Below are 13,512 nucleotides of genomic sequence, written 5' to 3'. Positions count from 1 at the left end.
AATAACTCCCCCCACAATAAAAACCTAGGTCTCCCCCAACAAACGTTTGAGACTACCTCCCCTAAATCTAAAAGATGGATCAAACTGCGGGCGCCGCTCCTTCTTCAACTGCTGCCCTGCAAGCTCTGATAAGCTCCTCCCACAGCTAATCACCTGCCTCAACAGAAACCCTGCCCCCTCTGACCTTTGCACAGCTAATCAGCCACAAAGAAACACACACACTCATGAAAGAAGCCTGAACAAAATAAAACAGGTTGTTTTTGCTTCCATATGCATAGAAAGAAGACAAATAAGCTTTGGGCTTCTTTCAATTGGTTTCAGGTTCTTTAGGTTTGCATGCATATTACCCCAAAAAACACAAAGTGAAGTGAAAGAATACCAATCAAAGCAAAACAGGGTTTGCATATGCATAGAAAGAAGACGAATGCTTCTTTCACTTGGTTTCATTTTTTGGGGGTGTGCTTGTATAGAAAGAAGATGAATATGAGCAAGAGAGATAAAAAGATAGAAGTAAGCGAGGAAGGGAAGGAGAAAGCGAAGGAAGGAAGAGAGAGAGGGAGAGAAAAGGGAGGGAGCGAGAGAAGGAAAGAGAAGGGAGAGAGGGAAGGAGGAGAGAGAGAGAGAGAGAGAGAGAGAGAGAGAGACGGAAGGGGAGAGAGACAGAGAAGGAAGGAGAGAGACAGAGAGAAAGAAGGAGAATAAAGGGAAAGAGAGAGAAGGGGAGAGCTCAGAAGGAAGGGAAAGAGAGAAGAAAGGAAGGGCGAGAGAGAGAGATAAGGAGGAGAGAGAGAGAGAGAGGAAGGGAGAGAGAGAGAAAGAGTAGGAAGAGAGAAAGAGAGATGGAGAATGAGAGAGGAGAGATAGAGAGTAGGAAGGGAGAGATAGAGAGAGAGTGAAGGACGGCAGAGAGAGAGAGAAGGAAAGGAGTGAGGGAGAGAGAGAAGGGAGGGAGAGGGAGAAAGAGATAAAGAGACAGATGAAAGGTAGAGAGACTGAAGGAAGAGCGGAAGAGAGAGAGAAGGAAGGAGAGAGAGAGAGAAAGAAGGGAGAAAGAGAGAGAGAGAAAGAATGATGAGAGAGAGAGAGAGAGAGAGAGAGAGAAGGAAGGGGAGAAAGAGAAAGAGAAGCGGGAGAGAGAGGACTTCCAGTTAGCGCCAGCGACTAATGGCGGATTCCCTCCGAGCTCCGGAGGGAATCGGCTCTGCAGGATCAGGTCTTGCCGCTGCGGCGAAGCGGGGACCCTCAAAAATCACAGGTGGAGAAGCCTGTGAACGTGGTGACTCGGCGGGCATCATTTGCGCCCCCCCGATCTGCGAAGGAGCCCTTTTAAAGGCTCCGGAATGGGGTCGGGGTGCGGCGCGGTGCTGAGAGTACTTCCTCTTCTTCTGTGGAGTGAAGCCGCAAGCCATTGTTGGAGAGCGCTGGCTTCTTCTTTTGAACAATCGGATTTCAAAGTAACAACCCGTGAGTAACATGGAAATTTGGGCTCTAAAGGAAGAATTTGTTTGAATCAGGAACGAGCGGGGAAGGGTTAAAAAGGAAGTCCCCCCCCTTTGTAAACATTATAAAGCAAAGGACCTGCTACCTAAGGTCGTAAAAAATTTTCTCTTCTCTTTTGTAAAAGACTTTAATTTCACGGTTTGACATCACAAAAATTTTACTGGAGGATTAAGAACTTATTTTTGAGAGTTGAAGTTTCACCCCCCCCCCCGGACCCGGGATCGCCCCGAGAGAGAGTCTGATGATGAAGTATTGAAGTGCTTGACAGCTGTCAAGTCAGCTGTCAAGACGGAAAAAGAAAACTCTGGTTTTGGCTGTTTCTGCCGGCTACATTGGTTATAATTTGTTACAATTTGTTGACAATAAGGAAGGGCTGTTACAAAATAACTGGATTTCCGGACTCGAGCTGAAAAGAACACTAAGGAACTAAAATCCCCCTAGTGGGATTTAGCAATATTACAGAAATGGCTGGAGGAGGGAAAATCCAGGCAGAATTGGACAGAGCATTTGTTCTCTTGGGAAAGTTACAAGGTCAATATGATGTTATGGCTAAAAAAATTTCAACTCTGGACTCAACAGTAAATAACACTCCTGGACTGGTGTCAGGAAACTGACATCAGAGCAACAGGTGAAGGAGAGGCTCTCCGATTCTGCAGGGGAAGGTACCAGCACTAGGGGGAGACGCAGCTTGATGGAGGGGGAAGGAAATCAGCGTAACACCAAAGATCCAGGAGAGCAAATGGGAGAAGAGGTGGAAGGGCTCCGGGATTCTTCCTTGGAAGTCAGTGAGGAGAGCCCTGGTCCTCCACTACCCACGTCCTCCTTGCGCAGGAGACTTCCGCGCAATGAGAGGCGGAGACGATTGGGAGTCAAACAACTCTTATGCTGGCAAAGTTTTAAGAAACGCCCACAGACAGATTCTGCTAGCGACTGAGGCAGCCACACTGAGATGGGCTGTGCAGTCAGGACGGTTTAACCCAGGCAGCCAAGCTGCAAAAGGGGGCAGTTTAGGCACGAGTAACTCCAAACCACTACAACTGGATAAGGACTGGGAACAAGGAGCCTACTTAATTGGACAAATAGAGAAATCCAAGAGTGTTGAGAATATGGAGAAGGAGACATATGTTGCCCTTGAAGAAAAGGAAGGAGGAGTTGGTGTCCAGACGCTAAAAGAGAGTTTTATTTTGAGGCCTGACATGATGGCAATGAAGGAAAATAAAAATCTGATGTGGAAAGCTCGGCCTGAATTGGAGTTTGAGAAATGGAGAGATCTTCTTATGTGGAGATCAGAAGACCTAAGGATTACAAATGTGATTAAGGTGGAGGTTAGAGCTTTGGAGACTTTTGGACTGGAAAGGAGCAAGAAACAAGAAATGGAACACCCCAAGGGCTCTTTTTTCAAGTATGGAAGCCTAGCCGGAAAAAACATGGATCCTGTTGGGCCGGAGCCTCTCCAAGATTTGGTGTTTAATATTAAGGTCTATCAAAAAGGCCGGCAGAGAGGAACTGAAATACAATTTAGTGCCTCGGACGTTAGATCTCCAGGCTGATAGTAGATTAAGACTGATGGACATTTTTGGGGGCTGAAACCGGGAAGGGGGGTGGAGTTTGGGAATCCAAAGGGTTCATAATTACAATTTATTTTGTTGTGTGTTGTGTGTATATATATTTGTTGTGTGTATATATATATATATATATATATATATATATATATATATGCAGGTTTTGGTGTCTTCGGGTGTCTTCCCGTGTAAGAGTTGGGGTGTCTAGGCGACGTTTCGACGAGGTCTCACTCGTCATCTTCAGGCTGGTGCTTTCGGCTTCTTGTTACTGGAACAGAGCATATATATATGCTTTCGTAGCATATATATATGCTTTCGTAGATTTTCACGGGTACAGGAATGCAGGTTTTGGTGTCTTCGGGTGTCTTCCCGTGTAAGAGTTGGGGTGTCTAGGCGACGTTTCGACGAGGTCTCACTCGTCATCTTCAGGCTGGTGCTTTCGGCTTCTTGTTACTGGAACAGAGCTCTGTTCCAGTAACAAGAAGCCGAAAGCACCAGCCTGAAGATGACGAGTGAGACCTCGTCGAAACGTCGCCTAGACACCCCAACTCTTACACGGGAAGACACCCGAGGACACCAAAACCTGCATATATATATATATATATATATATGCTTTCGTAGATTTTCACGGGTACAGGAATGCAGGTTTTGGTGTCTTCGGGTGTCTTCCCGTGTAAGAGTTGGGGTGTCTAGGCGACGTTTCGACGAGGTCTCACTCGTCATCTTCAGGCTGGTGCTTTCGGCTTCTTGTTACTGGAACAGAGCAGGATCTCAGTGTTTGAGTTCCTATAAATACTGTTGAGGGGGTGTGGTGTATAGCCTCTAACGTTCTGGGCAGAGAGGAAGTTCCCAGGTTAGTGTGCCTTTTCTTCTTTTGTTCCTTAATTACTTGAGGGATATCTTGAGTGATTTCTTGAGTGATATTCTGAGTACCACTTAGGTGGGTCATTAAGTGTGGATTAGTTGCTAAAGCTTTCGTGTCTTGACCTCTTGAGCTTGTGAAGAGTTTTTCTGAGAAGATGGCTGTACTGCACTTAGTTGTGCTCTGGCTTGGCTTCGTGTATAGGGGCGAGCTGTGGTTTTGTGCCCTGTGCCAGCCAGATCTGTGTAGGGATTGCAGGGAGGTGCAGCATCCGGAGGTGCCACTATGGTTTGGCTACTGGATGGTGTCTGTAATTTATCTGTGGAGAGGGAGAGAGAGAAAGAGAAGGAATGGAGAGAGAGAGAGAGAGAGAGAGAGAGAGAGAAGGAAGTGGAGAGAGACAGCGAGACGAAGGAGAGAGAGAGTAGGAAGGGAGAGATCGAGAGAATGAAGGATGGCAGAGAGAGAGAGAAAAGGGAGGGAGAGAGAGAAAGAGAGAGGAGAGAAATAGAGAGAGAGGAAATTGGGGGAGAGAAAGCGAGAGATAAGGAAGGGAGAGATAGAGAGAGTGAAGGACTGCAGAGAGAGAGAAGGGACAGTGAGGGAGAGAAAAAGAGAGAGAGAGACAGAAGAGAGGGAGGGGGAGAGAGGGAGAGAGAGATAAATGGAGAGAGAGAAGGAAGAGGGAGAGAGAGAGAGAGAGAGAGAGAGAGAGAGAGAGAGAGAGAGAAGGGAGGGAGAGGGAGAAAGAGAGAGAAGAAAGAGATATAGAGGAAATGAGGGGAGAGCGAGAAAGAGAGTAAGTGAGATGGAAGGAAGAGAAAGACAGAAAGAGAGAGAGGGGAAGGAGGGAGCGAGGAAAGAGAGAGAAAATGAAGGGAGAGAGGTAGAGAGAGATAGAGAAGGGAGAGAGAGAGAGAGAGAGAGAGAGAGAGAGAGAGAGAGAGAGAGAGAGAGAAGGAATGAAGAGAGAGGAGGAAGGGAGAAAGAGAGAGGGAGATAGATAATGAGAAGGAGGGAGAAAGAGATAGAGAAAGGAAAGGACGAAAGAGAGAGAGAAGGAGAGAGAAGAAAGGGGTAGAGAGAGACGAGAGAAGGGAGGGGAGAGAGAGAGACGAGAAAGAGGGAGAAGGAATGGAGAGAGAAGGAAGGAGAGACAGAGAGAGAAGGAAGGAGAGAGAAGGGAAAGAGGCAGAGACAGAGAAAGAAAGAAGGAAGCGGAGAGAGAGCAAGAGAGAGGAAGGAGAGAGAGAGAAGGGAGAGATAGGGAGAGATAGAGAGAGGGCGGGAAAGGAAGAGAGAGAAAGAGGAAATTTGGGGGGAGAGAGAAAGAGAGAGGGAGAGAAGGAAGGGAGAGGGAGAAGGAAGGGAGAGAGAGAGAGAGAGGGGGGAGATAATGAGAGAGAGAAGAAAGAGAGAGAGATAATGAGAGAAGGAAGGGAGCGAGAGGGAGAGGGAGAGAGAGAAGGAAGGGTGAGAGGGAGAGGGAGAAAGAGAGAGAGAGAGAGAGAGAAGGGGAGAGAGACAGGAGAGAAGGGAGGGGAGGGAGAGAAAGAGAAAAAGAGAGAGAAGGAAGGGAGCGAGAGAAGGGAGAAAGAGAGGGAGAAAGATAATGAGGAGGGAGAAAGAGATAGAGATAGAAAAGGAGGGAAGAGAAGGAGAAGGGAGAGAGAGGAGAGCAACGGAAGGGAGACAGAGAGAGAGAAAGAAGGAAGCGGGGAGAGAGAGAAGAAGGAGTGAGAGAGAGTAGGAAGGGAGAGATAGAAAGTGACAAACGGCAGAGAGAGAGAGAAGGGATGGGGCTGGAGAAAGAGAGGAGAGAGAGAAAGAGGAAATTAGGGCAGAGCGAGAAATAGAGACAAATAGAGAGAGAGAGAAGGAAGAGAGAAAGGGAGAGAGAAGGGAGGAAGAGGGAGAGAGAGGAGAGAGAGATAGAGGAAATTAGGAGAGAGCGAGAAAGAGAGTGAGTGAGAAGTAAGGGAGAGAAAGACAGAAAGAGAGAGAAGGGAGGGAGAGAGAGAGGGAAGAGAGAGAGAGAAAATGAAGGGGGAGAAAGAGAGAGAGAAGGAAGGGAAGGAGAGAGAGAGAAGGAAGGAAGACAGAGAGGGGGGGAGGGAGAAAGAAGAAAGCGGAGAGAGAGGAAGGAGAGAGTGAGATAAGGGACGGAGAGGGAGACAAAGAAAAAGAGAGACAGAGAGAGGGGGGTGGGAGGGAAGGAGGGAGGGAGGGAGGGGGGAGAAAGAGAGAGGAGAGAGAGGAAATTAGGGGGAGAAAGAGAGAGTGAAGGAAGTTCTAAGTTTTTAAAAAGAATAGCGGCAATCTATTCAGAACAAAAAGCTAAACTAATAAATCAGGTGATAACAGATGAATGTAAGATCCAAAAAGGAACAAGACAAGGTTGCCCATTATCACCATTATTATTTATTTTGGTCTTGGAAGTACTTGCCAAAAACATAAGAGCAAATAAAGAGATTATAGGTGTAAAAACTGGGAAAAGTGAATTCAAGTTAAAAGCGTATGCAGATGACTTAGTGATAACAGTGGAAGAACCTAAAGCTTCACTCCCTAAAGTAATAGAAAAAATTCAGAATTTTGGGGAAGTGGCAGGATTTAAGCTAAATAGGAATAAAACTAAATTATTAGTTAAAAACATGAAGGAAGAAGAAAGAACCAAATTAGAACAAAACATTGAGATTGAAGTCCATAAAAAGGTTAAATATTTAGGGATTTGGTTAACATTAAGAAAACTATTTAAAAATAACTATGAAAAAATTTGGCTTGAGGTAAAAAGAGATTTAGAAATACAGTGGTGCCTCGCAAGATGAAATTAATTCGTTCCGCGAGTTTTTTCGTCTAGCAAATTTTTTGTCTTGCGAAGCACGAAATCCCATAGGAATGCATTGAAATTTAATTAATGTGTTCCTATGGTCAAAAAAAGTCCAAACAAAGCCAAATTTGGTACAACAAGAGTTTATTAAGTGCTCTTTAAAGTCACACATACTGTAAAGAGCATTTCAAAAATTGAAGGAACAATAAATTAAGTTTCTAAACATAACAGAAAAACATTTAAAAATCAACAAAGTGTACAGTACATTTTCTAAGACTCTGGGGGACCACTCGAAGAAGGTTCCTCTTCCACTCTTTGCTTCTTGCTGAAGAACCTGTCCATGGTCTGCTGCTTCATCCGCCTTTTCAGCACCTCCCTGAAAGGCGACATGACCCTCGTATCAAAAGTGTTCACAAGGTCATGTGCCACGTGCTTGTCAGGGTGGTGCCGCTGTGCAAAAGCCTGCACATCCTTCCACTTCATGCAAATGTCCCTCAGTTCTTTGGAGGACAGACATTCCTCAGTTGCTTCCTCCTCTTCCAGCGAGGCCTGCTCCTGCGCAGCCTCTGCCTGCAGTTCGACCAGCTCCTGGGTGGTCAGCTCGTGGTCGTGCTCCTCCACCAGCTCGCTGATGTCCTCCTCTGTGACCTCCAGGCCCATGGTCCTCCCCAAGGCAACAATGTCCTGCACCACTGTTGACTCTGGTGCATCAGAGTCACTTGGTGCCACACAGTCCGGCCACAGGCTGCGCCAAGCGCAATTCAAATTTCTCTGGCTGATCCCGTTCCAGGCCGTGGTGATCATCTTCAAGCAGGTGACGATGTCGAAGTGGTCTGTCAGGGGTTCAGGAGCAGAGACGCAGAGAAGGGAGGAGACAGAGAGCGAGGGGGAGGAATACGAAGGAAGGATGAGTGGGGATGACGACCCGAGATCACCGAGCCTGTCTAGCGAGTCCGAGGATTCCCAGAAGGGAGCGCCAGCAGCCAGAGCAAGGGGGGAGAGCAGGGGGACACCCCAGGAAGAAGGGTCCAGAGAGGGATCAGAGAGCAGCAGTTGGAGATCGGGACCCACGTGCCCAGCCGGGAGCAGCGGGGAGAAAGGGGACCAGATATCGGGTTCCGGAGACTTTCAGAAGGAGGGAGGGCATGAGTCAGGAGTAGTCACGCCCACCTCGGGGAGCGATGAAACTATCAAGAGGAAAGTGGAGAGTTGGGCGCGCGCGCCAAGTTCAAATGTAGCGGAAGCTGGCGCAGTTAGCAGCCCAGAGAGTGAGCCGGGTCCCAAAGCCCGCCGCAAGGAGGCGGAAGGGTCAGGGGGGTCCGCGTCAGAAGAGAGTAGGAAGGGAGAGACCCAGGGGGGCAGAAGGACCCAGAGACGGAAGGAAAGGCGCAGGAGGTGGAGCAAGGCTAGGGTATTAAGCTGGTGCGCTAGAGGTGGAGACTCAGACGGGTCTTCGTCGTTCTGACCTAGAAGAAGTAGGGCTGCACATTGCAGTTTGGAAATGAAACCTGTAATCCAATAAAGACTCTTTGAAACTGAACGCTGGCTGACTTGGTCCTATGTGAGCTGGGACTGGGTGGCAGCCCTGACAGTAAGACCCGTCTCTCAAGCTTCTGACACCTGATACCTCGCAGCGGAGACAGAAGCAGCTGGAGGAGGGGATCGGTGTTTGGGAGCAAGCTCACGACAGTTGGCAAAGATGACGGAAGCAGAGAAAGTTTCAGCGCTGCAACAGGCAGTTACCCAATTGAATGCGGAGGTACTGGCATCCAAGAAAAGGGAGGAGGATGCGGCAGCCGCCTACCGAGATCTCCACGCCAGGTTTGAAGCATGGGTTAAGCACGGGCAGCCAGGACCCAGACCGGAGGGGGTCGGGTTGGCACGGAGAGCAGGAGGGCTGGTGGCTCACTTCGATGGGAATTTACAACAGTACCCCAATTTTCGAGCAGATGTAATGTGCGCACTGCAACTGCTGGCAAAAGACTTTAGAGATGAGGAAGAGAAAGTGGGGTTTATACTATCCCATTTGCATGGGGATGCTAAAGCGTGGCTACGCAATTTGTGGAGGGATAAAGATCCGGCGCTTCAGAGTGCAGATGCCTTTATCAAAGCGATGGATGCGTGTTTTTTGTCTACCATTGATGTGGATCTTGCCCGACGGGAGATTCATGGACTGAAACAAGGGAGGGCGAGCGTACGGCAGTACCACGCCCGCTTTTTTGCGCTTGTCAGTGCCTTGGAATGGGACCGGGATTCGCCCCCAGTCAGGGACCTGTTCTGGGAGGGTCTAAGCCCTGCTGTTAAGGATGAAATTGCGAGGGGGGAGAGGCCCCGAAGCACGCAAGAAGTGGTCCAAAGGGCGCTGACTGTGGGGGTGAGGCTGGAAGAACGTCCATGGTGCAGAGATGAAGGACGTGGAGGGCGCGAAGCAGCGAGAAGTTTCTCTTTCGTTCCAAGGGAAGCAGCGCGTGCGCAATCCACACCTCCGCCAGGAGGGGGGGTGGAACCTATGGAGGTGGGAGGCGCCAGGGCTCAGTCAGCTACCAGAGCCTCTGCACCGGCGGCAGTCAAGACTAAACCTCCTAGAGGGACCCGGAAGTGTTACATATGCGACAGCCCTCAACACTTGGCGAAAGAGTGTGCCCAGAGGAGCTCCAAGCACACTGCAGCCTCCGCAACGGTGAAAGCGGCCACGCAATACAGCGAAACCCAGCAGGGAAACGACGATGTCTGGCTGGAGACAGAGGCACTGGGGCCCAGCCAGACGCATCAGTGAAGCAGTCCCCAGCGATATTGCAACCCACGGACCCCCTCCCACCCAAACCAGTGGTGCAGCTCACAGCGTCTCTCCAGCTACCAAATGGCGTCACTATCGAAGTGCCGCTTTCTGTGGATTCTGGAAGCAACGCAGACTTTATAGCACAGGATTTTGTGGAGCAGCACGCTATAAAGCTACTGCCTGCCACTCTGCCCCTGCAAGTCGTCACAGTGGATGGCAGAGAGTTGCTAGGGGGGCAGGTGGTGAAGCAGACGCCACCAATGGTGATGCAACTTGGTAACCACAGGGAAGTCATCAGTTTTAATGTCACCCGACTGTCGGACACGCCCATTGTGTTGGGCATGAGTTGGCTGGACAGGCACAGTCCAACGCTGGCCTGGTACCAGAGACAGCTGATTTTCGGCTCCTCTTACTGCGCAGAACACTGCATCCTGCCCAGGCAGGAGGGGGAGGAGGAGGACTCACAACTGCAGTTGGGGACGTTGCAAGCAGTCCCCCACAAATACGCGGACTTTCTGGAGGTCTTCTGCGAAAAAGAGGCAGACAAGCTACCACCGCACAGGCAATATGACTGCAAGATTGACCTCCTGCCAGGGGCGACGCTGCCGAAGGGGAAGCTATACTCCATGTCTGAGGACGAACTACAGGAACTCAAACAGTTCATAGATCACAATTTGCAGCGCGGCTTCATCCGGGAGTCCAGAGCAGTAGGGGGCAGTCCTGTGTTCTTCGTGAAGAAGGACACGCCCCAAAAAAGATTGGTGGTGGATTACCGCCTCTTAAACAGGCTGACCAAGCCCTCCGATTTCCCCATGCCCAGGATTGACGACCTGCTGGCGACGGTGCGCAAGGGACGCGTGTTCACCAAGTTGGATCTGCGAGGAGCGTACAATCTCATCCGCATGCGGGAGGGCGATGAGTGGAAGACAGCCATGTTCACGCCTCTAGGCACCTACGAATACAGAGTGATGCCGTTTGGTTTGCAAAACGGTTCTCACTGTTTTCAAGCTTTCATGCATCACGTGTTGGCGGGACTCCTCTACAAGAAGTGCGTCTGCTTTCTGGATGACATCCTGATATTCTCTGACTCGCAGCAGGCACACGACCAGGACGTTCGGGAGGTGCTGGAGAGGCTGCAGCAGCATAGACTGTACGCCAAACTGGAGAAGTGCCAGTTCGACACGACGGAGGTGGATTTCTTGGGTTACAAGCTGTCGGACAAGGGGCTTGCCATGGACAGCGCCAAGGTTCGTGCGGTGTTGGATTGGAAGAGCCCGCGCAACCAGAAGGAGGTCCAGAGGTTTGTCGGATTCGCCAACTTCTATCGCAAGTTTATCAAGGGGTTCGCGATGCAGACGGCGGCTATTACGGACACGCTAAGCTCCAAGAAAAAGAAATTCATCTGGACGGAGCAGGCGGAGCGGTCCTTTCAGACACTCAAGCGTCTCTTCGCGTCGGAAGAGCAACTGCTGCATATCGACCCCAGCAGACCGCTGCGGGTAGAGACAGACGCGTCCGATAGAGCAGTGGGAGCTGTCCTGCTGCAGAGGGACCCACAGGGGGTCTGGCGGCCGGGGGCGTTCTACTCCAGAAAGCTCAGCAAGTCGGAGCAGAACTACACCATCTGGGATAGGGAGTTGCTTGCCATTCATGCAGCTTTCAAGGCGTGGAGGCACTTCCTGATCGGCGCCAAGCACACGGTGCAGGTCTGCACGGACCACAAGAATCTGGAGCACTGGCGCACGGCTCGGTTCCTGAACCAGAGGCAGATACGTTGGGCGGAGTTCTTTGCTGATTTCAACTTCCGAATTGAATACGTCCCGGGCGACACCAACATCATGGCGGATGCACTGTCCCGAAAACCGCAATACCTCGAAGAGGCGACGCCAGCGGCAGCCATGCACATCTTCGCGACAACAGCGTGGGCGTGCGCGTCAGCCACAGTAGACCTGGATGCGGTGCGACGGGCGTTGCAGGACAACTCCTTCGCGCAGGCGAAGATGGCAGAGGTGCACAAGGGCACGGCGAAGGGCGACGAGTTCCAGATACGAGACGGCTTGCTCTTACGTAAAGGGGCCATCTACGTGCCGGGAGACGAACTTCGCGCCAGGGTACTGCAGCAGCTGCACGACGCACCCACGGCCGGGCACTTTGGCACAGAAAAGACGGTGGAATTGGTCGCAAGAGACTTTTGGTGGCCCAGACTGAGAGGGGAAGTCGCGGACTACGTCGCGAGGTGCGACACCTGCCAGAGGGCCAAGCCAGTGCACAAACCACCGGCGGGACTGCTGGAACCGCTGCAAACGCCGTTTGAACCGTGGGAGAGAGTGGCCCTGGACTTTGTCACGGATCTACCCAGCTCGAGAGGCAAGACAGCTGTACTAGTGGTGGTGGACTTGTTCACCAAGATGGCACACTTCATACCGTGTGCGAAGGTGGCCACGGCGGAACAAACGGCCAAACTGTTCATAGATCACATGTTCAAAGTGCACGGGCTGCCGCGGTCTATATTGTCCGACCGCGGACGCCAGTTCATCTCGAATTTCTGGCAAAAGCTGATGGGCTTCCTGAACGTCAAGATCAACCTGACATCAGCAAGACACCCGCAGACCAACGGGCAAGCGGAGAGGGTCAATGCCATCATGCAGCAGTACCTGAGATGCTATGCCAATCAACAGCCTGCGACGTGGGTGGATTACCTGCCGCTCGCCGAATTCGCCTACAACAACACGAAGCACGTGTCCACAGGGGTGACGCCGTTCTTCGCCAACAATGGGAGGAATCCCAGAACCTTCCCGGGACTGGACAGGGTGGGGGAAGGGGAACCGCAGACGGCGGACGCTTTCGCATCTGAGTTGCAAGAGGTCCACGATCAACTCAGACGGCAGCTGGAGCTAGCGAAGCACGCATACAAAGTACAAGCTGACAAGCACAGGCGAGTGGGCGAAGAGATCCGAGTGGGAGACTGGGTCTGGTTGGCAGCCCACGCGGTGCCGACCCGATCGTTAGCCAAGAGAAAGCTGGGGCACAAGCAACTCGGTCCATACCGAGTCGAAGCGCAGATCAACCCGGTGGCCTTTCGGCTGGTGCTACCGGAGGGTTCCAGGATGCATCCGGTGTTCCACAGGTCGGTGCTCACTCCCTACAGGGCACCGCACAGGTTCCAGGAACCAGGAACGGCACCGAGTCAGTCTCCGGAACGGACGGAGGCGGGAAGGTTGCCACAGCAGGACCCCATCAACGAAGTCACGGAGATTTTGGACTCCAGATGGGGGGAAGACGGAGTAGAATATCTCCTAGCAAGGGAAGGCACCCGGGCCAGTGCTAATAGCTGGGTGCCGGACTACGCCTTGGAGGAACCCCTGCTAAAGGACGAGTTTCATGCCCTTTTCCCACACAGACCTATGCCAGCGGGCTTCTTCGACGACTGGTTGTTCACGCCCACACTTTCCTCCAGCACGTTCCATGGTTTCGACTCGGACGGGGAACCCGCACCGCGCACACGTTCCCCAGAGGGGTCACCGGAGGGTTCGGCGTCCGATAACTCGTATTGGTGGGATGATCGGCCAGAGGAGCAGTGGCGCCGGAAGTGGCAGGAGATACCAGGTCCGGTGACAGACGCAGAGACTGACATGGACATTTGCGGGGAGGATCTTGGTTTCGAGCACGGCGGCACCGAAATGGAGGCGGAGGAGATCACCGTTGACGAACGCGGGGAGGAAGACTCGGAGGTCTTCAATTGGCGGCCAGCAACGGGGAGCGAACTGTATCCGACATTCACTCCCGTGATGATGGAGCACCCACCAACCACCCTTGAAAGCGGGGAGGGGGGAAGGGGGGGCTTCGAGGGGGGGATGGATGTCAGGGGTTCAGGAGCAGAGACGCAGAGAAGGGAGGAGACAGAGAGCGAGGGGGAGGAATACGAAGGAAGGATGAGTGGGGATGACGACCCGAGATCACCGAGCCTGTCTAGCGAGTCCGA

The sequence above is a fragment of the Podarcis liolepis genome, assembly GCF_965112155.1.
Source record: "Podarcis liolepis genome assembly, chromosome: 2".
Taxonomy (NCBI): Eukaryota; Metazoa; Chordata; class Lepidosauria; order Squamata; family Lacertidae; genus Podarcis; species Podarcis liolepis.
The sequence above is the reverse complement of the archived record's forward strand: the minus strand, read 5'-3'. Positions refer to the sequence as shown.